The sequence below is a fragment of the Protopterus annectens genome, chromosome 6.part0 (genome assembly GCF_019279795.1).
Source record: "Protopterus annectens isolate FY-2018-M chromosome 6.part0, PAN1.0, whole genome shotgun sequence".
NCBI classification, from domain to species: Eukaryota; Metazoa; Chordata; order Ceratodontiformes; family Protopteridae; genus Protopterus; species Protopterus annectens.
The window spans coordinates 1405493880-1405506277 of NC_056737.1; the positions used below are offsets into that span (position 1 = coordinate 1405493880).

General features: G+C 41.1%; 1 protein-coding gene across 1 annotated transcript in view; it reads right to left on the bottom strand.

Moving 5' to 3' along the window:
• The window catches only part of ZRANB3 (zinc finger RANBP2-type containing 3), a 2104294-nt gene that overhangs the window by 950374 nt on the left and 1141522 nt on the right, over positions 1–12398 (bottom strand). The window lies entirely within an intron of this gene.

The following is a 12398-nucleotide window of genomic DNA, read 5'->3' on the forward strand; positions in this document are numbered from 1 at the left end:
AAATTTGTGGGAGTCAGGAACCCTGTAATATCTGTCTGGCTTACTAAGAGCCGGAGGCAGGGAATCAGGAGCCATGCTTGATTCCGAGAACACATCATCCACAATGTCTAATACAGGAGGCATTGCCAAAGGCCTATGCTGAGGAAGAAGGAGGAAATCCCTAAACCTCTTTTTTGATTCAGAGAAGTCCTGACTCTCCCAGTGAAAATGTTCCCTTAAAGTATGCAAAGTCTCTCCAAAAGAGTAATCCTCAGGAGGAGATGCAGATGGGATGGATTCCTCTGCATCAGAATCCTCATAGGGTGGAATAGAAAATTCCTGATCAGAAGAGGAATCAGAAGAAATGGAAACCTGATCTGAAGATTCATAATCAGTGTCTTGCCTAGGCCTCTTAGCAGGGGGGTTGGGAACCCCTGATCAAGGTAATAAAATCCTCAGCCATTTTGATCATCTGTTTTTTAGGCATAGGGGCCTGAGCACGTGGCTCATCCGTGGGTTTTTTAGACATAGAAGTTGTTTTCTACCTTGTTTTTGTTGCTGGCGTCGGTTTAATATAAAAATGTTGAGGCCTGAAAACACCCTCAGAAGCCGGTGCCTGCTCAGCGGCTCCGGACCCATCCAAGGGAGAGACATCCGCGGGTTCAATACTCTGAGATACTATACCGGACTCTGAATGTGTCTCAGTAAAGGTCTGCAACTCAAAAGTAGCGGGTATCAGGGGCTGCGAAAGCGCCTCACTACTGGCGACTGGCTTAGGAGAAGCTTCGTCGTCGGTTTTGGACCTCGACGGTCTGTCTCTGTCTTTTTCTTTGTGTTTTTTGTGAACTCCGGTAGTCGGATTGCTAACAGAAGACATTTCAGGATAATTAAATCTTGAACCAAAATATTTAGAAGAAAAATATACCGACACTTAATAGTGCATTGGTTAAATCTAGCACAAAACCTACAGCAAGGCACGTTGTAATCTGGGCCTAGGATAAGAATACAGTACAAATGAAAATCCTTATGAGGTATTTGCTTCCCACAAGTAATGCAATTATTAACTTTTACTGACATCGGTAAGGAGCAAGAAAAACTTTCCCCAACGGGGTACTTAGCTTTAGTTTGAAGACTTCACTTCTGAAACTCGAATGCGAAAATTTCTGGAGTCGGCCGACCGGCACTTGCGAACTGCTTCTGCTTCGGACACGGTGCGGCAAGAAAGACTGAATAAAATGGCGTTGGATGCATGTTTTATACCCCTGATGTCATGAAAGAAGGGACAGCAACCGACGCAGGACCCAAGACTTTGATATTCAGGCCGACTGAGGGCAACCTGCCAGCAGATTACCATAATGCAATGACTGCAACAGTGAAACACGAAGAACATCTCATTTGTCCTGGGTAATGAGTTCCCAGTTCTTTGCATGAAGAGCTATCTTTCCCCACAAAGGGGCAGTCAGTTGATAAGTGCTTGGAAATCTTAAACGAAAGTCATTGAGACAGTTTACCATAGGGGGGAGTCTTATTACTCCCAGATTTGGAAGTGGAGGCCCCCCCACTACTTAGTCATGTGTGTCCCCTGGGACTGAAATGTGGGGCTTTTGCTGTGTCTGGGTTTGGTTTGAAAAGACCTGGAAGGGGCTGGAAAGGACCAATTCTTAGAGGGCTAGTGCTTACTAAATCTAGGAGACTGAACTTGTAAGAAATCTTTAACAGTTTGCATAGATTTACCTTTACCTTCCATCTTTTTAAGAACTTCCTCAGCCTTGTTGCCAAACAGGCGGTCCTGATTTAATGGAGCATCCAACAATTTAGCTTTAACATGATCAGGCAAGGATTACTCCTTTAGCCAAGCATGCCTTCTGAGCACAGACCCAGTAACAGCAGCCCTGCAAAAGGCCTCTAATGAATCAAAACCACATTGCAAAGTATGTTTTCCAACTTGTTCAGCAGAATGCATTAAATCCTGTAATTCCTTATTTTCCACACAGTCAGGAATCAACATAATTTTCTGTTTAAGCAATCCAATAACATGTTGCTGATACTTTAACATATGAAACTGGCAGTTTAAAGCCCTAATGGCCAAGGTTGCAGAAGTGTAAACCTTCTTATCCCATCTATCCAGCGCCCTGGAGTCCCTATCAGAAGGGGTAGGATTTTTAGCAGTAGAAGCCTTAATGCCCTTGGGCCTTTGTGAAATAGTCCCTGGATCCGCACAGGATTTTTAAAAAGGAACTTGTGTGACTCAGGGACCCTGTGGTTTCTGTCAGGTTTTCTGGGAGCAGGAGGCAAGGAATCAGGGGCCAAACTAGATTCCGAAAAAGCATCATCAACAATGTCTAGTACAGGAGGAATAGCTAAAGGCCTATGCTGAGGTAGGAGTAATAAATCCCAAAGCCTCCTTTTTGAATCAGAAAAATCCTGGCTTTCCCAGTGGAAATGCTCCCTTAGAGTATGCAAGGTTTCCCCAAAAGAAAAATCCTCTGGAGTGGAAGCAGAGGGAATGGAGTCCTCTGCATCAGAATCCTCATAGTAGATAAGGGCAAATCCAGATCAGAAAAAACAGAATCCCACTCAGAAGATTCATAAACAACTTCAGTCCTAGGCCTCTTAGAAAGGGGGGGGGGTTAGCTACCCCTAATTAGAGTTATTAAATCTTCAGCCATTCCTATCATTTGTTTTTTAGGTATAGAGGCCTGAGCATGTGGCCTGGGCTTCAGTTTTTTTTAGGCATGGTTCGAGATTTAGGCCTAAGTGAAGACGGAGGCATCGGTTTAATATGCAAGTCCGTAGGCCTGAATACACTCTCAGAAGCTGGTGCCTGCACAGCTGCTCCGGACCCATCCAAGGTAGAGACATCCATGAGTTCCATAGTTGAAGCATCTCACGGCATACCTGACTCCAAATGGGTCTCAGTAGAGGCCTGCGAATCAGAAGTAGCGGGTATCAGGGGCTGCGAAAGCAAACTGTCGACTGGCTTAGGAGAAGAGTCATCGGCAGTTATGGACCTCAGCGGCCTTTATCTTTGTGTATTTTCGGAATCCCGGTAGTCGGATGGCTAACCGACGACATTTCTGGATAATTAAACTGAGAACCAAAATATTTAGAGGCGAAAATATACCAACAATGGATAGTACACTGATTAAATAAAGCACAAAACCGACAGCAAGGTACGTCATGGTCAGGGCCTAGGCAAGGAATACAGTATGAATGAAAAATCTTTATGAGGTATTCGCTTTCCAGAAGTAATGCAATTATTAACTTTTACTGACATCGGTAAGGAACAAGAAAAAGTTTCCCCAACGGGGTACTTAGCTTTAGTTGAAGACTTCGGTTCTGAAACTCGAAAATAAAAATTTCAGGAGTCGGCCAACCGGCACTTGCGAACTGCTTCTGCTTCAGGCACCGCACAGCAAGAAAGACTGATGTAATGGCATCGGCTGCATGTTTTATACCCCTGACGTCATGGAAGAAGGGACAGCAACCGACACAGAACCCAAGACTTTGATATTCAGGCTGACTGAGGGCAACCTGCCAGCAGATTACCCTAATGTAATTGACTGCAACAGTGAAACACGAAGAACATCTCATTTGTCCTGGGTAATGAGTTCCCAGTTCTTTGCACGAAGAGCTATCTTTCCCCACAAAGGAGCAGTCAGTTGATAAGTGCTTGGAAATCTTAAACGGAAGTCATTGAGACAGTTTACCATAGGGGGAGTCTTATTACTCCCAGATTTGGAAGTGGACGCCACCCCCCACTACTTAGTCATGTGTGTCCCCTGGGGACTGAAACGTGGGGCTTTTGCTGTGTCTGGGGTTGGCTTGAAAAGACCTGGAACGGGCTGGAAAGGATCAATTCTTAGAAGGCTAGTGCCTATTAAATCTAGGAGACTGAACTTGTAAGAAATCTTTAACAGTATGCATAGATTTAGCTTTACCTTCCATCTTTTTAAGAACTTCCTCAGCCTTGTTGCCAAACAGGCGGTCCTGATTTAATGGAGCATCCAACAATTTAGCTTTAACATGATCAAGCAAGGATTGCTCCTTTAACCAAGCATGCCTTCTGAGCACAGACTCAGTAACAGCAGCCCTGCAAAAGGCCTCTAATGAATCAAAACCACATTGCAAAGTATGTTTTCTAACTTGTTCAGCAGAATGCATTAAATCCTGTAATTCCTTATTTTCCACACAGTCAGGAATCAACATAATTTTCTGTTTAAGCAATCCAATAACATGCTGCTGATAACTTTAACATATGAAACTGGCAGTTTAAAGCCCTAATGGCCAAGGTTGCAGAAGTGTAAACCTTCTTATCCCATCTATCCAGCGCCCTGGAGTCCCTATCAGAAGGGGTAGAATTTTTAGCAGTAGAAGCCTTAATGCCCTTGGGCCTCTGTGAAATAGTCCCTGGATCCGCATAGGATTTTTAAAAAGGAACTTGTGTGACTCAGAGACCCTGTAGTATCTGTCAGGTTTTCTGGGAGCAGGAGGCAAGGAATCAGGGGCCAAACTAGATTCCGAAAAAGCATCATCAACAATGTCTAGTACGGGAGGAATAGCTAAAGGCCTATGCTGAGGTAGGAGTAATAAATCCCTAAGCCTCTTTTTTGAATCAGAAAAATCCTGGCTTTCCCAGTGGAAATGCTCCCTTAGAGTATGCACGGTTTCCCTAAAAGAAAAATCCTCTGGAGTGGAAGCAGAGGGAATGGAGTCCTCTGCATCAGAATCCTCATAAGTAGATAAGGGCAAATCCAGATCATCAGAAGAATCAGAAAAAACAGAATCCCACTCAGAAGATTCATAAACAACTTCAGTCCTAGGCCTCTTAGAAAGGGGGGTTGGCTACCCCTAATTAGAGTTATTAAATCTTCAGCCATTCCTATCATTTGTTTTTTAGGCATAGAGGCCTGAGCATGTGGCCTGGGCTTCAGTTTTTTTTTAGGCATGGTTCGAGATTTAGGCCTATGTGAAGACGGAGGCACCGGTTTAATATGCAAGTCCGTAGGCCTGAATACACCCTCAGAAGCTGGTGCCTGCACAGCTGCTCCGGATCATCCAAGGTAGAGACATCCACGAGTTCCATAGTTGAAGCATCTCACGGCATACCTGACTCCGAATGGGTCTCAGCAGAGGCCTGCGAATCAGAAGTAGCGGGTATCAGGGGCTGCGAAAGCAAACTGTCGACTGGCTTAGGAGAAGTGTCATTGGCAGTTATGGACCTCGGTGGCCTGTCTCTGTCTTTATCTTTGCGTATTTTCGGAATCCCGGTAGTCAGATGGCTAACCGACGACATTTCTGGATAATTAAACTGAGAACCAAAATATTTAGAGGCAAAAATATACCAACAACAGATGATGCGCTGATTAAATAAAGCACAAAACCGACAGCAAGGTACGTCGTGGTCAGGGCCTAGGCAAGGAATACAGTACGAATGAAAATCTTTATGAGGTATTCGCTTTCCACAAGTAATGCAATTATTAACTTTTACTGACATCGGTAAAGAGCAAGAAAAAGTTTCCCCAACGGGGTACTTAGCTTTAGTTGAAGACTTCGGTTCTGAAACTCGAAAATGAAAATTTCAGGAGTCGGCCGACCGGCACTTGCAAACTGCTTCTGCTTCGGGCACCGCACAGCAAGAAAGACTGATGTAATGGCGTCGGTTGCATGTTTTATACCCCTGACGACCTGACGTCATGGAAGAAGGGACAGCAACCGACGTAGGACCCAAGACTTTGCTAATCAGGCTGACTGAGGGCTACCTGCAAGCAGATAACCCAAATGTAATGACTGCAACAGTGAAACACGAAGAACATCAACTACATTACTTGGGATTAAGAGATTAATTATTTGTTAAATATAATTGACTGGTAGCACAACATGTTAGAAATAGGTTTCTTAGGTACTACAATACTACAGGTCACCGATAAGAAATCCAAGCAAACAACAGAATATGTTCTGCTCTATCAAGGCAGGGATTAAAACAGTTGCACATAGTAATAGAATTATGTCTATAAATGGCAAATATGATTTGACGATTTGTGTTATAAATATGGGTCTACTTCAAAATCCTGACACCCATATAACAGACGTTCATTTACACGAGATGAAAATAGCGAAAGATGAAATACCCAAACAGCAAAATTTTCCAAAGGTAAATACTTGCCCAACATGCCCTTTTCTCCACTGTAGTGTGATCCTGGAGTTGGTATGTATAGCTAGGGGAGGTATGGGGGGTGCAGCCCCCCACCTATGTGGGTTTCACTTACCTCGGTGCATGTTTCTTTTACTTTTGGGCAAGGGTTTACTTACCCAGGGAAAGGTTTGCTGTTCAGGTATTTCATCTTTCGCTGTTTATATCTCATGTAAATGAATGTTGGTTATATGGGTGTCAGGATTATGAAGTAGATCAATGTACACACACACACACACACACACACACACACACACACACACACACACACACACACACACACACACACACCAGCCCCTCTTATTTTCTTGGGCATGCATCCACCTTGTGACATCACAGGAGGGAAAAGAATGGTAACATCAGCAGCATATACTTGCTTGTCTCCAGACAAAGTAATATCTAAGCAACACACTGACCACTGTATATAGTTTTGCACTAAATGCAGCCACAGAAGACTCGTATTGCCTGTATAAAAAAAGGTTTGTCAGCTACATGTTGGACATACAAAACCTTACTTTGAAACTGAATATAGGAAAAGCTGCTGCACTCCAACAATATAACTGACTGAATTTCTGAAAATGAACTTGTTTTGAGTTTATGTACAATGCTTTGTCGCTGTATGCAGATTTGTGACACACACCTCTCCATTTCAGAATCCTGAAGATGTGGTCACATACATATAAAAAAAAATCAGTGCCAGAAAAAAAATAAAACATATACTGACACAAAACAGTTATTTTTATGAATAAAATCCTACTTCGGCATCTGCAGCGCAGCAGGTAAAATAAAATATAGTGTTAAATCAATCTGTTTGGTAGGATAACTCACTCACTTTGGAGACTCTAACTTCTGACATTGTAGTAAGGTTTATAGATTGTTAAGTAGGCAGTCTGGCTGACAATATAGAGCTTAGTCATGTAGCCAAAAGAATTCAGTGTGTGGATTTGCCACTCCACTCAGTGATGGCTACATTGCTTATCCCTGGACTAAATTTGTGAGTATTCACCCAATCATCAAGGCAGATATTGATGAAGGCTAATGTTCTACATTGCTTGATATACAAGGGAAGCCCCCCTCCCCCCCACTGGGGTCTTGTTTATCTTGCTGTGAAGACTGAGGGCTTAAGAGTGAGCATTTTTATTATTACATATTTCAGGGGTGCAGGATGACTAATGGGACAGAATCTAATAACCCAGAAAGTGAGGCAGAGATAACAATGCAAGAGACATTATAGGACAAGGAAATACAACAGAGATTTTTGTCTGGCTGTGTAGCTAATGGAACATATTCCTTTGATGACGCATTAAACAGAGGTCCCATCTGCTTGAGTTGGTGGTAGCTCATGGGGATGTAAAAGGCCCAGAGCGCATTTCAAGAACAGTAGAGACGTTCCATGGATGCTCTGGCCAAATTTCCCTTAGTAGTAGAAATGCCACCTCAAGTCGTCCTTGAAAACAAACCACTAGCCTAGTCGGGCTCAACATGGTCAACAAAGGATAAACAAAAATATACACTAAACACTACAGTCGTTCAAGATGGGAAAAGTGTTTTTGCATTCTAAATGTTGTACTGTATTCTATGACTTATCTGGAAAGGGTAAAATAGAGGAGCATTGTGACATATTTGGATCAGAAGGATATAACTAGGACATATAACTGGTCAAAACAGAAGCATTTCCTAACTACAATTGATTGAATATAATTTGTCATCAACCAAGGCACCTAGATCTGTAATGCTGTGCTGATCTTAAGCAAGGTACATTTTATGAAGCAATCACTAGAACAGATTTATTTCCCAAGGGCAACTACATAACACTTTTTTAATATTAAAGTTAAGGGCACACTCAGTCCTGGTTCTGGCAAGCCTCTCTTGAAAGATGTAAGTACCTTTTGTGGGTCAACCCCACCACCCAGTTTACAGAAACCAGTAAACTTGGTTATCCATAGTTCTCTGACCTCTCTTTCTTCAAAGTAGGTGAAGAAAAGCGAACCTAGGATGAGCCTTAAGGAGCACCACTACAGATGTGCCTTTTAGATGAGAAGCACCACAAACTTTTACTGTGTATACTTGATCAGAGAAGCTGATCAGCAACCTAATGGGTGATAGAGCTTTATGTTTAAACTAGTCAATATGGGGAATCGTACTAAAGACTTTAGCAAATTACTGATATGCAATAAGGAAAGAATGGCCTTGTTAGATGGCATTCACTGCATCAAAGAAATCAGCTAAATCTACCTTTCAAAAAATCAAGCTGATGTGGGTTTGTAAGTCACCAGTTTCACTGATGGGGTTGACCATGATATGTTCTGGACTGGCACCATGACAGCCATTCTACAGAGATCAGGTATAAATCCCAGGCCAAAGGTCAAGGTTGAATATGTTTAAGAGGGGTTCAACAATATTGTACTTTGTAGTAACTAAAAAAACAGTTTGGTTTACTGTCTGAACTCATGTAGATATTATAGGCTGGTTTTGAATACAGCTTCAAGGATCTGTTCAACAGTAATGTTGGGAAGACAGCAGTTAGAATTCATGGGGGGAGGAACATGGGGTGATTGGGAGAGATTAAATTATGAGCCAGGATATCGACTACATCTTTAGGATTTTAATAAATAGTGTCTTTTAACTAAGGCTTAGTGCAGTGTTGGGTGTTGCTTCAAATGCTTCTAATATAGTTAAAAAAATATTATGAATGTCCTTGGAGGAGCAGGTTAGTTTCAGTTCATATCATGACTTAGTCTTCTTAATAACATGCTTGAGCTCTTTACTGGCCTTCCTAAGTACCTCTGCATGCTGAGAGGCGGGGAACCTTTTATATGAATCAAGCAGTCTTTTCCTGTTATTACTAAGTTGCTTTGTTTAGGAGTTTCACCACAGAGATTCATTTTTGGAATTTCCCATTATACTTATGCCAAATGGAGTAGTAGTTTAAGGTACACTAGTTTGAATGGGGCTATATTGAAACACCGAATGCCGAAAACAGCGAACGATGTTTCGACACATTTTCAGCAAAAGCTGAAAATGTCGAAACCACAGAACAGCGATTTTTTTCCTAGGGAAAGAAATCGCTGTTCCAAACCCCACCCAAAAAAAAAAAACATTAAACACTTCCAAACACATACCCTAACCCTAATTATACCCCCCAAAAAACAGTAAGCAACTAAATACACATATGCACGTAACCCAACCATACATCTAACGAAAAAAAAAAAACAGTAAACATTTTAAAACATATGCACTTACCTTAACCCGCACCCTAACCCTAAGGTCAGGAACTCTCGCACATTTACATAAACAGTTCCAAACACATACACACTTACCTTAACCCTAATTCTACCCCCAAAACAAAAGTAAACAGCTGAAAACACATACACACGTAACTCAACCATACATCTCACGCAAAATAAAACAGTAAACACTTTCATACATATGCACTTATCTTAACCCACACCCTAACCCTAAGGTCAGTAACTATTGCACATTCATGCTCGGGAGCTATACTGGATAAGGGACCACACTACACTTCAGAACATGGCAAAGCAACAAAGCGGTCAAGCGACTTCTTTCCCAGGGAAAGAATTTGCTGAACAGCCGCTTTGCTGTTTTGCCTGTTCGCCCTACATGTGTAGATGAAAACGCATTCAACAAAATGCTTTTTCGTCATTCTAACAGGAACCCGTTTGAATGACTAGAGAATCATAAAGACCAAGTCAGGTGTGGGGGGCACTTTTGCATTAATTTCCAAATACTCTTTGAATAAGACAGAGTTACTCAGCAGGATGGCACTAGTTCCGAGGGAGAAGATGGCAGTTTGTTGGTCATACCTGATCAATAAAGGAATGACATTGCTAGGGGTGGAGGCAGAGGCGATGAGGTCAAGTATGTTCTGACCTAAGAGATTTAAGACTTTTACTGCTTTAATTTCTTCATGTGTTTTTGGGATTCTAATACCATGCCAGGAACAGATCCCATTCTTAAGTCAGGCTACGATTTTATTTCATGAAATTAGTATTTCACAATTATTTGATGTTAGCCAAGAGTGTGCTTCTCAGCACCTGCACTATACCCAGAAAGTCCCTCCCTCTGCAGTTCATATGGGGTTACATGTATTGGTAGCATATTTAACTTCAGTTGTAAATGATTTTTTATTTGTCCTGTTGCTCATATTGCTACTGGAATTGTCTGGGTATCTTTCTTCCACAATGCTTTTGCTTCTGCTTGCAAATCCTGTTACTTTATGACTTTGGCTCTCTCTGTATGTAAGACACTAATCACTGGGTGTGGCAATTTCAATTATCGATGCAGCGTTTCTCTTTTTTCATGGATTACTATATATTTTTCTTACCTCTATTTTTTGAACTGTTGGTGATGGGTTGGTTGTTGTTAATTTTTCCTGCTATATAGGCCTCTATATGCACAACTGTTACATATTGAAACACAGCTTTTTTCTTTAAGTGTTTTATTTCCAAATGGAATGAATAATGGTTTGAATTTGAAATATTTTTGTAATACTTTTAAGAATATCTCTAAAGATTTTAGTTTCATGACTGGCCCTGGTGCCTTCTCTGTAGGAGTCCCGCAGGATTATATATTAGGTCCTTTTGTATTTTCACTGTTTATAAACAGTATTACTTGTATACCTCCAGAGAACATCAGACTTACACAGATAACATTAGCACAACTTCTGTGCAGAATACTCAAATTCTGTTCAGTATGACTTATAAAAGGGACTTTTCCATGCTCTGCCATTGGTTCACCATCAAAACTCTTAACGTTAAATGTCTACAACACTGAAACCATGTCACTTGCAAGTTGCCACACAACAGAGACTAGTCAAAACCTCCCCTTATGAATCCATACACCAGCAACGACAACATTTCTGTGATATACAATTACAAGTATCTGGGCCCAAATAACCTAAAGACTGAAAACTCTCTTTCAACCCCCACATTGACCTAATCATCACTAAAGCTCATTCTCAGATGAATGCTGCATATTCAATCTCCAGCCATCGGACAAAACCATGACCATCTCTTACCAAAAATGTCTTCATCCCAAAATTAGAGTATGCCCTTCAAATTAACTTCCTGTACTCATACTATAACACTTAACACAATTCAAACCATTAACACAATTTTCGTAAACCTTCCCTGCAACTAGAATACCACTTGCTTAACAAGTCAAAAAGCCAGTTGTCTACCAGATACAGCCCAATGCAAATCAAGTTCGTCTCCATGCAGTCAGGAATCAAGTAAAAGCTTTGACACAACTTGTACTCAACTACACTGTGGCTGTCGGCAAAGAATTTCAGTGAAATAATCCTTGCTAACTGGAACCATCTTCAAGTCAAGCTCAGAAAACTGACTGAATACTCAAAAGTTTAGAAAGTGATTGAAAGAACACCTGAAGGATGCATGAAAATACACCTGTACTCAGGACAAGGGACAACTTTACACAGTGGCAATTTTCTCTTAATTCCTTCCATTTCAGTCTAATTTATTGTTGGACTTTCACATGAGGCAGCTTGACTTATTTTGACTGTAAATATATATGTAGATTTTATATATATATATATATATATATATATATATATATATATATATATATATATATACATGTATACACACACATATATATATATATATATATATATATATATATATATATATATATATATATATATATATATATATATATATATATATATATATATATATATATATTTGGCAATCAGACTCCAGTGTAATAATACAGCAGTATTCATATTCTCAGCCTATGCCCGACAGCAGGGTTGTCATAGTGAGGAAAAGGGTGCATTCAGACAGAAGTTGCAAGTCTTACTAGATAAAGCAGGACAACATGAATTGGCGTCGATAATGGGTGACTTGAATGCACATATCGGGACAGACAAAACTGGATATGAGGACTGCCTGGGTCCACATGGGTGAAGCAACAGGAATAGAGAAGGAGAAGCCATTCTAGACTTCTGTCTGGCAAATGGCTTGATAGTAGCCAACACACGGTTTAGAAAGTGAGACAGTCGCAAGATCACATAAAAGAGTAGCCAACATGCAACTCGGGTAGACTTCCTCCTAGTAAGGAAAAGACACTGGAGTAGAATCCATGATTGCAAAGTCATCCCCAGTGAAACAGTCGCCCCATAGGATAAACCATTAGTTGCTACAATCAGCTGCAATCAGTGGTCAGAGAAGGCTCTAAGGTCAAT